The sequence below is a fragment of the Corvus moneduloides genome, chromosome 1, assembly GCF_009650955.1.
Source record: "Corvus moneduloides isolate bCorMon1 chromosome 1, bCorMon1.pri, whole genome shotgun sequence".
Classification (NCBI taxonomy): Eukaryota; Metazoa; Chordata; class Aves; order Passeriformes; family Corvidae; genus Corvus; species Corvus moneduloides.
Window position 1 is genome coordinate 70,207,644 of NC_045476.1, and position 14,646 is coordinate 70,222,289.

At 42.2% G+C, this 14,646-nt stretch overlaps 1 long non-coding RNA gene across 1 annotated transcript; it reads left to right on the forward strand.

Annotated features, from left to right (window-relative positions):
- Window positions 1-2,614: 2,614 nt before the first annotated feature.
- Window positions 2,615-14,646, forward strand: LOC116448544. Its single transcript, XR_004242009.1, has 3 exons — window positions 2,615-2,775; window positions 7,956-8,083; window positions 14,140-14,646. It is a non-coding gene; the product is annotated as an uncharacterized LOC116448544 (long non-coding RNA).

Here is a 14,646-nt window from a genome sequence, read left to right on the forward strand (position 1 = left end):
CAGGAAATGCCAAGGGGGAAGAGCAATTGCCTTTTGTAACTGGATTTTCAGCCACATCTGACCAAAGTCAGATTACATCTGAAGCAGTGCTGTAACCACTGGGCTGTTTGATTTAAGCATGTATATCAAAATTAATTCCACACACCCCCACCCCACACGCCCTCAGTACATTTTGTCTTATTTTTGCATTAGGAATCTCTTCCATATATTTCCTGCTGAGTACATCAGATTCTTCTGTCTATGCCACAATAGATTGAAATTAGTCTTGGATGCAGGGAAACATATTCCCCTTCCACTCCATGCACCCCTTGTACATAAGCCCTCCCAAGAAATGGAGTCAAAGTGCAATATGATTGTCGCTCTGACTCCCTCAGGTCCTGCCATAAGCACACCAGCAGTGCCTGTAGCTCCTGTTCCAAGGTAAGCAGCACAGAAGGTCAAAGAGTGTTGCTTCCCCAGAAGAGATCTGGGGCTTTGCTTCATTGAGCTGAGCTCCCTCTGCAAAAGCACCGTAGCCTGAAACCCACCACTGGAGTTAGAGGTGCTAATGGGCAAAATTGACATTCCTGGTTACTTTGGCAAGGCTGTGTTAGTACAATTTACTCCAGAGATTGGATAATACACCACCTGCTATCATAATCAAAACAGGTTTTTTTTCTTTTTCTTTTCTTTTTTTAATACTAGGTGAATCCCAAAGGCATCCCTGAGAGAATAAAAAAAATCAGCCATGTGTTGTCTTCACTGGAAGCCGTAAATTTATTTACATTAAAATACAGTATTAAATCTCAGTCTTCTATTCCACTGTGAAGCGACGGGAGACTTATAAGCAGGATTTTTCTAAGATTTTTTTGAAACAGCTTCTCAGCCTTACCCCTGTCACTGATACTGTCAAATTGGCATACTGTATACCTTGAAATGCTGTGCATTGCACAGTCATAAATCCCACATGGATTTATCCAGCAGGCTTAGTGTCGTTAGCCCCTGTTACAGACAGGCTGCAGTGCTGAATGAGCACATAACTTGACAGAGGTCATCCAAGGTAGCAAAGACCTCACAAGGGAGCACAGATTTCATAACAGCCTCTCATTTTCTGAGCGTTGCTGGGAAAGCAGCCTGGATGCGATGCGCTCTTGCTATCATTTCCTTTTGCCTTCAACTGTTTCTATTGAGAATGCATCTGTGCATCATAAAAAACCCCCCAAACATTTATCAGGCATTTTGTTGTCTGTTTTCTGACCCCAAAAAAGCTACCTGTCATTTTTCAGAGTCATTGCCAAATCTCAACATGGCTTTTTTTTAATATTCGTTGTAATTGTGTTAACACGTTTGCTGAGTGAGCACTCCTAGCCTGTGCTGACCGCTTGGAATTCAAAATTAGCACAGTAATTACATTTCACAGGCTACTGGTCCATGGGAAATTTCACCTCGCTTGTGAATTTGCATGTTCTGAAATAGGTCGGAGAAGCAGATGGCTTTGAAAGAAGAAGCGAAATAAAAAGGACTGGGAGTCAAGACTCCTGTTTTGCTTATTAGATTAAGCCCTTTATGACAGGGTGAGTGCTCACATCCAGTTAGGTGGTTCACTAGCGCTGAGTGAATCATCAAGAGTGTCTCTGGAATTTTCCTGGAGGGTATTTTCTGGGTAGCTTCCAGGAGTATTTATGCACAGTGCATCCAGAAGCACCAGCTTGTTATTCACTGCAGTTCCATCAGGGAGTTGGAAAAGAGCAGCAGATCAGCCTGACTTCTAAGAGTCTAAGGGCAGAGTTTAAACAGTTTTCTATTACCATGATTCTGAACTCGTAATTAAATATAGGCATTGCCAAATGCAAGATCTGTTAGATAACTGAGCAAACATATCTCTGGGGAAGCAACCTTGGCCTGAGGTATTTTTCTCACTTCTGTGGACACAAGAAATACCAACATCCCTATTCAAGCCCTTCTTTGATTATAATTTCAATCCCAGTAATTAAAGGCAGTCTCAATAAACTAAAGCCCCTCAAGGAACAGGAACAGAAGCCCACTGTGTCCCTCCAGTGTATCAGCACATTATGATATTTTCCCACATATTATGGCAGGGTGAAAAATAAATAAAAACACTGCAGAGACACACAACCTAATTCTGCAAGTGCTTTCATACCATTTGCTGTCTGGGTTTGCCTCTTTCTGGGTTTCTGTTTTTTCTTTTATTTGCCTTCCTTCCTACATACCCACAAATACTTGATTTATTTCTCAGTTTAATAACATCAACAAAAAAGAACGGAATCATGTTAATGACCAGCTTTATTTTTGGAAGAAGCCAACAGTCATGTATAGCCAACTTGCATATGGAGTATTTTGCTCAGTGAAGAGGCAGCACCATCTGGAAACCTGTCATGCTGCCTCTTTACATTTCATCTCCACTATGAAACGTATCTGCAGAACCATCCCATGGCCACAGTGTATCTGCAGGTACAACTGCACCACCAGTCATGGATGCCTGGAGACAACCAGTGGGCTCCAGATGTGAAGATGCAAGTCCTTTCCATTTATGCCAAAGGAGAATTTCTGCTGGCTTTTAGCTGAACCCAGGCCATTAGGTGGCTGACCATGGATAGTACAGCATATCAAAATTAAGGATTTTATTTTCTTGTGTGATAAATTTACCTGGATATGCCAATATTGTAATATTCTCTTTTTCTTTCCTCAAAGTCTGCAGATGAAAAACAATACTCAAAGTTTTCCTAATGGTTGTGCTCCTGCCTGGATGTGACAGACAGAGCTCACGTGAACCATGTGAGTGTAAAGAAGTTTCCTATAAAAAGCCTAACCCAAGAACTGAGTTTTGTTTATCCGTCAAGAAAGCAATTAATAATAACACCGTTTTCTTCTCTTAGGAAATGAGATCCACCAATTAAGCTGAAATAGGTCTGAATGCAATACTTACAGATCTTTGCCCATCAATAGCACCTCAGATACACCTAAGCTCAGCCAAAAGGACTCAGCCAAAAGGACGCAGTCTGCTTTCATTACCTGGAGGGAGCTTATGAAAGTGAGGGAGAGTGACATTTACATGGACAGAGAGTGATGGAACAAGGGGAAATGGTTTAAAACTAAAAAAGGAGAGATTTAGATTAGATGTTTAGAAGAAATTCTTTACTGTGAGGGTGGTGAGGCACTGGAATAGGTTGCCCAGAGAAGCTGTGGATGCCCCATCCCTGGAAATGTTCAAGGCCAGGTTGGATGGGTCTCTGAGTAACCTGGTCTAGTGGAAGGTATCCCTGCCCATGACATGGGGGTTGAAACTAGATGGTATCTAAGGTCCCTTCCAACCCCAGCCATTCTATGATTCTATGATTCGTCAGAGGCTTTTGTGTGGGCTGGTTTCTCTGTGCTCTAATTTTATGCTTAGCACTGCAAAAATCAAAAACTGATTGTTTATTTATGACATTCAAATCAAGTGCACATTGAGATGGAAATGGGGGATTATTTTAATAAATATATCAATAATCCTTGTTAGTAGAAGCCTTGTGGCTTGCTTTGCCCAACAATGTTGTAGCACATTGTTTATTTTCTTGTTTTGTTATTTTGATTCCCACTTGATTTATATATAGAAAAAATAGTGCATCAATGTGCAAAGAATATATCCATGTCAAATAATTTAATCATGAGGTTGATACGAACTACAGAACTGTGGGATGCCTTGAGTAATTAATCTTACCATCAGCCTTGAAGTATGGCTAAAAAAAAATCTTACAAAATTCACAACAAAAGTTACCTAGGAAAAATGTGACTTAATGCTGTCAGCAAAACCGGGTAAAGGAAATCTAAAAGGACAGGAAAAAGGAAGAAAAAAATCAAAGGCATTTTATGTTGCATCTCAGGTTCTTCTGCTGTTGTAATTGTTTTCAGTGGACTGTGACTACATTGTTCTTAAATATTTCAAGGAGAGAAATTCTTTCATACAGCAGACAGGCAAATAAGACTATAATAATTATTCGTGCTGTACAATCATTTCACTATATTTAAGTGTTGTAGCTAAAGCAGATCAGAAAAAAATATACCCATGTTTTTGCCCTTTTCTTGAAGTCTGTTTTTAATGGACAGTATTCCAGCCCAGTGATTTTTGGACAGAGTCCAGGTAGGTTTTGGTCTGCCATCTTACCTACAGAACCAGTTTGCAGCAGACAACCCATCACAGCCCCAGCATCCCAAGCCCTCATGGGTGCTTGTCATCTTATGAGAACAGAACAAGACCTGAGGGTTTGAAGTTATATTTACATTCTTGTGAGAACAAAGAGAAGAGGCTTAAGATGAGACTACCCTGGAAGACACTTGGATGCTCTGACTATATTAAAATGTGAGCCGTTGTAAGACATTTCCTTGAGAAACCAACAAGAAATGGAAGAAGAAAGACAATTTGTAGAAATTTGCTATTTTAAGGATTTAGGCAATCTGGGATGATTCTACACCCATGGCAGGGCCTGCTGGCATTGTCACTCAGACTTTTGCTACAGAGGTCTGACTTTCTGGTCCAGAGGTCTGGCTCAAAACTCATGCCAGTCCCATATGGACTAGCTATAATCAGTTTCTTTAGGTGGTAAATCAGAAGCAGCTCAACGTGATGCCATCCTACCTCTAGCTGTCAGCTGCAGAAACCAGCTCACCGTGACCACTTGGCCTGATGTGTCACCAGTGTGCACCATGTGCCTTCGCAGTGTTGTCTGTGTTCAGAATAATGACAGGAAGACAGAATGAGGAGAAGCTCTGATGCATGAAGCACACAGAAATCATATAGCATACAAAAGCAGTTAATATGGCAAAAAAATCACCCAGTCTCCTACAGCAGAGTTAGAGAAACACTGAGGATCTGAAGCATACCCAGCACAGTGCTCAGCTCATGAGGAATGCTCGGCCCCATAAGGTATTTGAGGAATGGAGCATGTGCAAGACACAGACCAATAAATGCTTTTCCAAGAGAAATCCAATGCTTAACACAGGCAAAGTAACAACAAATAAGAGCTGCTTGCACTCAGCCTACTCTTCAAAGTTGGAGCTACCCTTACCAAATAGTTTAGACTGCAAAGCAGGTAGGTGAAGAAGTGGCAAAATCATGGTTTATTGACAGATATGAGAAGGCAGGAACACAGTCAGGCGCATTTGCTCCCGACAGGCATCAGAGTTCAAGCCACACCAACCTCTTAATTCCTCAGAATTCAGCCCAAGCAAGGTGGGCATCAGTGCTCTATGAAGGCAAAGGCCATGGCTGACCAGGCCTCACTCTTCAGCAGCGTCATTTCCAGGCGTCCTAGCCCAGATTTTACAGGCCTCCCTGCACAGCACTAACAGTGCTAACTGCTAATTTATTTATAACAAGTTCCTAATTTATTTTTGGCTCTCAAATGCCATAGAGAAAGAGGGAATCAGTCAGTCAGCAAGACTGACACACAGCAAGTATCTCCAGGGAAGAGAGAGATCTGTACCATTGCTGTTGACTTCACTTGGCAGTCTAAGCTGCTTTTTTCCCTTCTGTCTTTTACACAAGTTGCATCTAGAGCTTGAATTCATCTGGTTTCATGCAGGGTGCCATCTGATCAGCCCCAGGCAAGTGGTTTGAAACTCTCTGATGGACAGGTCATAGGTCCAGAATCTCACTGAGAGCTGGAGCATGTGTGGTGCTAATCTGGAGTACAGCTTTTGGTGCAGTTTCTTTCAGAGGAAGCCTAGATCCCATGTGCCAAGCAATTTTGTGGACCAGAAATGAGAATGAGCAGGGGTTTCATTTCAACACTATCTTACTCTACCAAATCAAAATGCAACTGTAGATGCAGCCACAGATAAGGCATTTTGTGTTACTAACCATACCTACTAACCATGTATGTGATCAAATTGTTCAACCTTATCTATCTGAAACAAGAGGAAACAACAAAGAAAGGACTCTGATTAAGGACTGTGCTCTATGCAGATGTCTTTATGTTCCCTAGATAAAATCTGTGACATGGGTGATTTGGAAATATTGTGGAGAAGCCTGAAGGAATAAAATCTAGAGAAAACATGAAAATTGCCCTAGTAGTAAAGCATTCAAGAATCTCTCCAGAGCCCTTTGTAGTTAATGACTATTAATTGATTTTGTGAATTTCATTGTGTTTTATAGTCTGCAGCCTGTTTGTGAGAAGTGCTCACTCTAGAGGGAGTTAGGGCTAGAGTTAGAGACAAGTGAACAGGATATTCCCTTCCTTTGCAATACCCATCAAGGCATGTTACAGTCGCCTGTTCCCAAACAACAAAGGTATTTTCTTAGATAGGATGTGGACCAAAGAGGCACATCCACCTTCACTTTCTTAAAAGAAAGCTATAGCCTGCTTCTCTCATTAGTCCAGAAGAACAAGCAAGTCACCTACTTTCTTCTGTTTGGGAGGGTCCAAAATCCATAGGAGCTGAAGCACTATGGAAATGAAAAAACCTTTTAAGGTATCTTTGTGATCGCAGAATTTATACACTGAGGCTCTAAACTGATTCAAGAGACACTGTGCTCTCCAGTGGGCTGTCATTTCAAACAAGTTTTATTTAGCAGGTTTAGGATATTATGAGTCATTTCACTGGCTTCTTATTTCCTGACCCAAGTCTGAAAATAATTATTTCTTCAGCTCCCCACTCCAAAATAAAACCCAGGAGTGCCACAGAACTTTCCAGCAACTTCTATCTGTATTTTTGAGCAGTGGTTTCTATGGGGAGGAGCAGGTCTACTGTCCTCCGCTGTTTACTTTTTCTTTGTTCTCACTACAGCTGGCCATACTCTGAAATGGGTTGGGTTCAGCAAAGATCTTCAAAATAATTCCAATCCTAAAGACTTCCATGCATATTTAACCCAAAATTTCTCAAATCCTTGTTGAAAAGATGAAAAAGACAGAAACAAAAAAGTGGAAAATAATTTTAGCTTTAGTAGATGAACACAAAATTTTCACTTGACAAATCATTTGGCTTCGAGATTCTTTACAACCTCAGTATAAAATCTATCAGTAATCAGCTGCTCCATCCTTAAACTGATCCTGCTGGTGTTTTAAAAAAATTTGTTTGTTTAACAGGAAACTCTGTTTTAAATTACTATTTCGTCTGAGTATTTCATCACATTTTCACTTGTATTCCATCCCAGAATAGCAGTTGGGCGAGCAGGATATTTCAATTTTTTTCTGAGGTAGGATCTTACTTATTTTATTCCCCATGGGAATTCACAAAATCTTGAACATAAAAAGTTTGTGTTTCTTGAAACAGCAGTTATCAAAACTGGTGTTTCTTCAGCCTGCTCCTTAAGTGTCCAAGTAGCTGGTGCCTCACCTGGCTGTTTCCCAATGCAGCCCTTTTTGGAAGAGGGGAAAGTGCTTGGGAAACAGATGAAGAGGACAGGTATCACACGAAGAACGCTGAGATTCTGTTCAAGAATAAGAGGAAGCAGATAAGTTCTCAAAATCTCCATCTTTCTCACAACAGAGAAAATCCTGTTCCCTTCCGAGTTATTTATTAGAGATTCTCTGTGCAAAGGCCCCCTAGTGGCTAAATGACCTCTACAAAAAAACAATTTATCTTGTAGAGGGGTTTTGTCTGTGTTGCTGTGTTAGCTTGGGGCCCCAGTCCTGCTAAGCCCAAGATCCCTGCTGCCCATGCTGCTTCACCTGCTGGCTTTATACCTGCATCTAGACTTGAGTGAGGCTGTGGGCCTTCCAGGCAGCAGCACAGGTATCAAAGACCCCTGCTCCTGTATTACTGAAGAACAGTATTACCTCTTTGTAATTCAAGTGCTTCCTCTGGATCTAAAAGATGGGAGCAATACTGAACAGGCACTACTTGAGGTGAGAGGTCTGAAGGAAATAGGAGAGGCTACACTGGCACTCTGTGAGAGCTCTGCTGTGCTATGGCTGCTCATTGAAACAGATGAGAACACTCAACATTCGCTTACCGCCTTTGATCTTTCTTTGCAGGTAATTTATATGAGTGGTTCTGGCTTTTGTGTGCTCCTGAGCATGACACTGACAGGCAAAGGAGCTCAGACTGCAGGCTGGCTGTTTATGGCACTGAAGACAAAGAAAGCTCCGAAAAAAGGCTCCAGGTAAAGCCATGTATGTTCCAGCATGTTCCAGCATGTGGAAAGCAAGGATAAATGGCTGAAATCAATGACCTTTATAACTAATTTCCAAAGTTCAGCAGTTTCTGCTGAGTTTTGTTTAGAATAGACAGCAACAGGCAGGAGTTTGGGCAGGAGTGAGCCCTGGGTCAAGGCTGTAGTGAGCACCACATAAATAGAGCACCAACTCTAGCCAGATCAGGTCTGGGTAGTCATAGCTGGGTCCTGACTCTGTAGCCTGAATTTCATCTCCATCCTTCCACAACAAATAAATATACTTTTGTAACATTCCAGAGCCCAAAATGCCCATTTTAGACCCAAATTCCTGAGGGCTTTCATAGTTTTTTATTCAGAGGGCCTAACATTGCCTTCCCTTATGAAGGCAATTATGCTTTGCAAAATGAATATATAAAGCTGGTCCTGTTGTGGTTTATATCCACTGAGCAGCTCTGAACGGTTGTTACTGGCATGATGCTGAACTTGATAGTTCTGGCTTTGCCCTAGTCTGTCCTTTTACTTCATGGCAATTCCTCCCCTCATCTTGCTTGTTCACTTCTTCAATTCTTTATTAGTTTCACCCCATTTGGACTAACAAGCTTTCAGGCAAACGGTGTCTCTTCTTATATGTTTGTAAAATCAACCCCTCAGCTGAACTGCTGTCTTTACAAACTATTACAATATCAATAGGAGTGGAAATTAGAACATTTGCACATCATGGAAACACAAGTGGTAAATCCAGTTAATGAACTTTAACGCTCCTGATACCTACAATTCTGTGTTGCTTCAGTTGCACGGAGCTACCTTCACCAAGACAGTTTTAATGTACCCATCCTGGCACAAACAGGTTTTTTCCAAACACAGCAGCCACCATCTCTTTTCCTGACAGGATACACCCTACTGGTATCCAGCAACATCTCCTGAGTTGCACATGACATCAGCTGCCTGGGAACTAGCAAAATTGCATCGCCCTAATCCTCAAAGCTTGCTTGAACAGATTTGCTGGCACCATGCCTGTGCTAGAGGACAGGAACACTTAAAATCACATAATTTTTTTGGCTCATTGAAATCATTCTGTTGCCCTGTTTTTCCATTGCCATTCAGCCTGATTTGCAAGCAATTTTCTCAATGGAGCACTTCACAGAGGTTGGGAGTATGCTGTGCTCAATACTGCATTCTAGCCATGAGCCGCATTGATGGTGGTTTATTTTCTGGCACTGTCATCTTGCGAGTAACGCTTACCTTCTCAGGTTTTGGCACAAAACGCTTCCTACTTAGTCATCAGATGCCCAGTGAAACTTACTTCATTCAGACAGATTCTCTTCTTTTTTTTGTAGCTCACTTTCAGAATTCGTTTCTGCTTGTTAATGCAAGCCTCCGAGCATGCTGCTGCTGTGCATTTTTAAACACTTACCCAAATGTCATCTCTATTATTTCCAAACTCTCAGACTCTTTGGGGATAGCTTAGATGCAAATGAGCTGTCAAAGAAAGATTACTTGAACCAACATTCAGAATGACAAAAGGCTTACAGACTGCATGCACAGCACATGGCTTCCAGCTTCCCAGTCAGCCATTATTTGCCAAAATCAAGGGTTCACACACAGTCCAAAAAAACATTTGGCTTTGTTACAATGGGGCACAGTTATTCTCCATTGAAAAATTTAAACCTCTTAGATCTAGGAAAACTCTGATTTCCATAGCTTCTCAGATGTTGCTCAGCTACTCACTCAACCCACACATTCTTTGTACCTAAAAATTCTCTTTAGAGCCTGTCTGTCTTCCAATAGGTAGAGCTCTTTCTCCCTGTCACACACTTTTTGGGGGATGTTGCAGAGGTCGGTAAAAAGAAAAAACAAACTTTACCCTGCACAGCAGTCTGAGAAACAGTGAGTGTTGCTCTGACAGAACAAACCAGGACCCCTCTTCCAAAATCATGGCCCACATCCATGGCTGCACATGGCATGATTCTTGGGGCTGTCCTGTGCAGGGCCAGGACTTTGATAATCCTTGTGGATCCCTTCCAACTCAGAACATTCAGTGCTTCTGTGATCCAAGAGGCTTCATGAGGAGATGTAATGCAGTCACTGAAAGCAAATGCATCGTTTTGTGAAGCCCAGCTTTCTAACTGCAGATGGCACCGCTGATTCTGCTAAGGTGACACACATTTTGCTGAAGAGCTGATTTCTTCAGCAGGAAATAGGATAGCCCCAGAGACTGAGGTATTTAAACCAAATCCTGACCTGTTTTAACACTGTCTCAGTGTTACGCATGGGAGATACACACACTCATGCACTCATTAAAATGGGACAGCAAGCCAAATTCGTTTCTCATACAACTACTGACATCAACAGAAGGCCCAGTGTTTGAACAGCAGCTGTCACAATTTGTTCCTTGGATAATATTTAGCCAAGATTAAACCTAGATAGAGATAGCAGGTACTTTGCAGATACTCTGGTTTTACAATGAGCATTGAGCAAGTCCTGGAAGTGCAGGGTTTGAGGGGTAAACAAGATATGCTTAATTCTAATTTCCTGTGTCCTCCCTCCCACACTGGCAGTGGTTCAAATTATGCCTTTTTCAGCAAGATAGTAAAATATAGTTTTACAAGGAAATACAGACATTGCACTTTTCATCTCAAGAGTCTGGAAAGTGCAGCTGGGCATTAATTAATCAGCACAACATCTCTGCAAGTTAAAGGAATATTTTTATCCCCTGTGTGGAAACTGAGGCACAAGGAAGTAGAGTATCCTATAAAAGGTCAAAAAATAAGTTCATCACTAGAGAAAAGAATTTGCCTAATTGGTGATAACGCTGGGCTAAGAAATACTCTGTGTAATTGAAGAAGATGAGTTCTGTGGTTTTCATGGTTTATTCCTGCTGAGAGATGCTCATTGCCCACAAACTGCTGAACCTAGACAGAGTGTTATTCAGTATGTTATGCTCTGTTGGTCCTCAGCCCAAATCACTGCAGTCTGTAACCCTTGCCAGCACATTTTTTTGCCTTTATGGCATGAGAGCTTCAGGTCTGAAAGCAGCCAAGACCATGGCCCCACTGTATCTTCAGAGATAACATGAAAGAAAGGGTGCAGCATGGTCAAATTTATATGCCATACACTGTTGTCTTGCTGGTAAGTATTACTCCTTAGGTAATAGAGAGACGTGTCAACCACTGATGCTGTTGTTCACAGCATATGGAAGAGTATTGTTTTCATACTTATGTCACTACCTTTGAATGTGTGTAATGGGTGAACTCTTACTATTTCCAAGACTGTGGGTTCCTTCACATGTCCAGTATAGGGCTAGACTAGGGTGTATAACAGAATTGCCTCTCTGCCTGGCACCTTACTTTGGAATCTGCCTCTCATTCTGAGCAGTGTCTTCCTACTGGTTCCTTGTGCCTTTACATCTGCACCTCCTGACTCAGACTGAAATTGCTTTATTCTCTCATTTTACTCTGCATTTGTTCAGTGGTATGCCAGGGGTGGGATCCTTGGAACCAGAACTATTGTAAGCCCTGCTGCCAGCAGCAAAGCATCCTGAGAGGATGAGGAGAGGATAGGGACTGCATTTCCCTGACTACACCATGTGCCCCAAAAGCCTTTCCTTGGGCAGAACTAGCTGGGGAAGGTGGAACGCAGAGCAGTTACAGCCCTCTCAACTTGCCTGGTTACATTTTCTCCCTTAAGAATGATTCACACTGACCTAGAAAATGTAACAGAAATGGATATGTCGGTTACCAGGTTACTGCTGTGCCTTGCAAAATCATGGCAAACTCTTTCCTAAGGGATGAACTTTCACTCCGTGCCCCAAGTGATACTGTCCTCTGAAGCACTGGGGTAACTGCAGTTTAAGTGGATTTAGTCACAGCACAGTTGACACTTCCTGTAGGGTAGAAAAGGCATCTGTGGAAATAAAAAGACCCTTCTGTATAAAATGCAAGAAAGATTTCTGCAGGAGCTTAAGCTACATATCTCCAGCTGAGCATTGGAGAAAAGTCACAGTGGGCTCACAATACTCCCAGAAACCTCTCCAGCCACATTGCCAAATCTACAAATAACATTTTTACATGTTGTGTTGAACAGAACAGCAGAATTTTATCTTTAAAGTCAGAGGAAATACACTGGGGCCCATAGTAGTGATTATTACTGACTTCAGTATCTGATTGTCACCAGTTTAGAAGGCTCTGCCTCTATTCCCAAACAACTTGAAACAACAGCTAGGAGGATTGTGAAGTTTGACCATTTGCTTACAAAGCAGTGACAAGTCTGAGACTCAAAAAGGACATTACAAATCTGTGTACTGCCACTTTGTCCACTGTCAGGACTCCTAATCTTTTGTCCTAGATCTGTCTTTTTCTAGGGGTCTGTGTTATTCTCATTCAAAAGCACTGCAGCATGGCAGAAATAGAATATTTGAGACCTAGAAAATAGAGGGGAAAATTTTTGATCTCAAATAAATAGCACTAGTGCTGCAACACTGGATGTATTTTTCTTTCCATACTTAAATCAATTCTAAAGAGGGATTTTCTAACTAATCTGCATTTGCTACAGAACTTGGAGGATTTCTACCATTGTGCTACAGACCTAGGAGATCACATGGCATAATTTAGGCTTCCTTCCCTACAGAGTATACCAGTTCTTTGTTATGATGGTGATAAAAAAAAAGGACAAAAAAGGCTGCACATAGGCCAGGAAGGGCTATATACCCTAGGTGTTGCAAAGAGTCATTTGTGGCATAGGTTTATTTGCTTTTATTCAGTCAACTTGTGTTAGCAAAAAAATTGCCAGGTCTGCAGGAGGTGGAGCAGCATCCAATTAAGTGACTAACCACATTATTAGTTGGACAAAGCAAACACTTTTCACCTGAAATGGCATGTATCTCTCCAGTGAGATACTGGAGAGATTAGGGGTCTAAGCTTTAAGGCTGCAATACTTCTGATTTCAGGGCCGCTGAGTATGAAAATGACAGAAATCATCTGTGTGTGGGAAACATGGCAGCAAAACATTGTACATGTGAGCTCAAAACCTGGTTTTGGTTTTTTGTTTTGTTTTGGTCTCGGTTTTTTGGGAGGTGGGGTTTTTCTGTGTTGTTTTGGGTTTTTTCAGATGCTGCTAAAAATAGCATTTCACATTCTTAGATCCTATCTGAGGCATAAAACACTGAAAAAAATGCATAGATGTAAAACCAAACGTGCTTCTCAAAACTACTGGATATTTCTTCTCAGCACTGTTGTTTTGGTTATGACTCAGAAGTTTGACTTGTAAGGCAACATGGCATTTTGTTCACCAGAACACTTCTTATGCTTTGGACAATGCCTGTACAATGATTTGGGAGCTGATTTAGGCAGAGTGAGTACACTGAGTCCTGCAAACAGCACTGCTGGCAGTACCCCAGATGTATTCAAAGCATTCACACCATGGTTAAGAAGAGTTGAAGCTGGAGTATTTGCAGGTGAACTGGCCTGTGGCATGCTTGGCCTTGTACATCCCCAACCTGTGCACAGCTTACTCATAAGAACTTGGCCCTGCATGTGTGATCAGGCAGTTTCCTTGCAGACTGCATGCTTGTATGCAAACAGGAGAGATGAGCAATAAATCCAGGCAAGGCCACAGGGCCAGATTTGCATTTCCCAGCACAGCCTGCATTTCATGACTTGAAATGTTGTCCTTCACCAGGAATAAAGGGGGTACTCGTGTTGTCTGCACTGAGAGGCATCTGAGGTAACACCAGCACATCAACTCGGGGCTTTGCAGATGCTCAGCATGTCTCAAAACCAGGCACTTTATTTTGACGCTTGTATATAAGGCTTGCCTTAGGGGTCTCATTTCAGAAATGCCATTTGCAAATTCAGTTCTAAATATTTTATCATGTCTATTCCCCTCAGAAGGAGCTGCACAGATTAAACACAAAAAGCTTGTAGAGTCCTCAGATAAGATGCACTACTGACACAGGACATATTGTTAATAATGATTAATTATTATTATTCTGCTGGCTGACAGGCATCTGACTGACGGATACTCTCTAATCCCTATTCTCTCCCCAGATTTTCTTCCTAATTAGTGTCCTCTAGACCCTTGTAATCACATGCCACGCAAATGAACTGCCTGTTATTCAGCCAAACAGATGACAGTGGACTGGGTGACTTCCTCTGTCGCCAGCAGGCTGGAAGAAAAGAAGCGGGGAGACACTACACGCTGTAAATGCTTCTTTTCCGCGTCGGGAAAAGGGAACGGCGGCCGCGGGCACAGGGCGGGGGTGCAGCGCCCTCTGCAGGCTGCGCCGCCACCGCCACGCACCCGGGCACCGCATCCACCGCGCCCAACGGCGGGGCTCAGGGATTCCGGGAATAAATCGCTTCCTTCTGTGTTGCTAGCATTCTATATTAATCGGAAAGAACCCCAACAAACAACTAACAAAACAAACCACACCGAAACAGAATATGGAAGATGTGGAATCACCACTGTCCGGCAGGAATCCCTCGGAAGTGGCCTCAAGTTGAGCCAGGGGAAGTTCAGGTAGGATATTACATAAAAATGTTTTCACGGGAAGG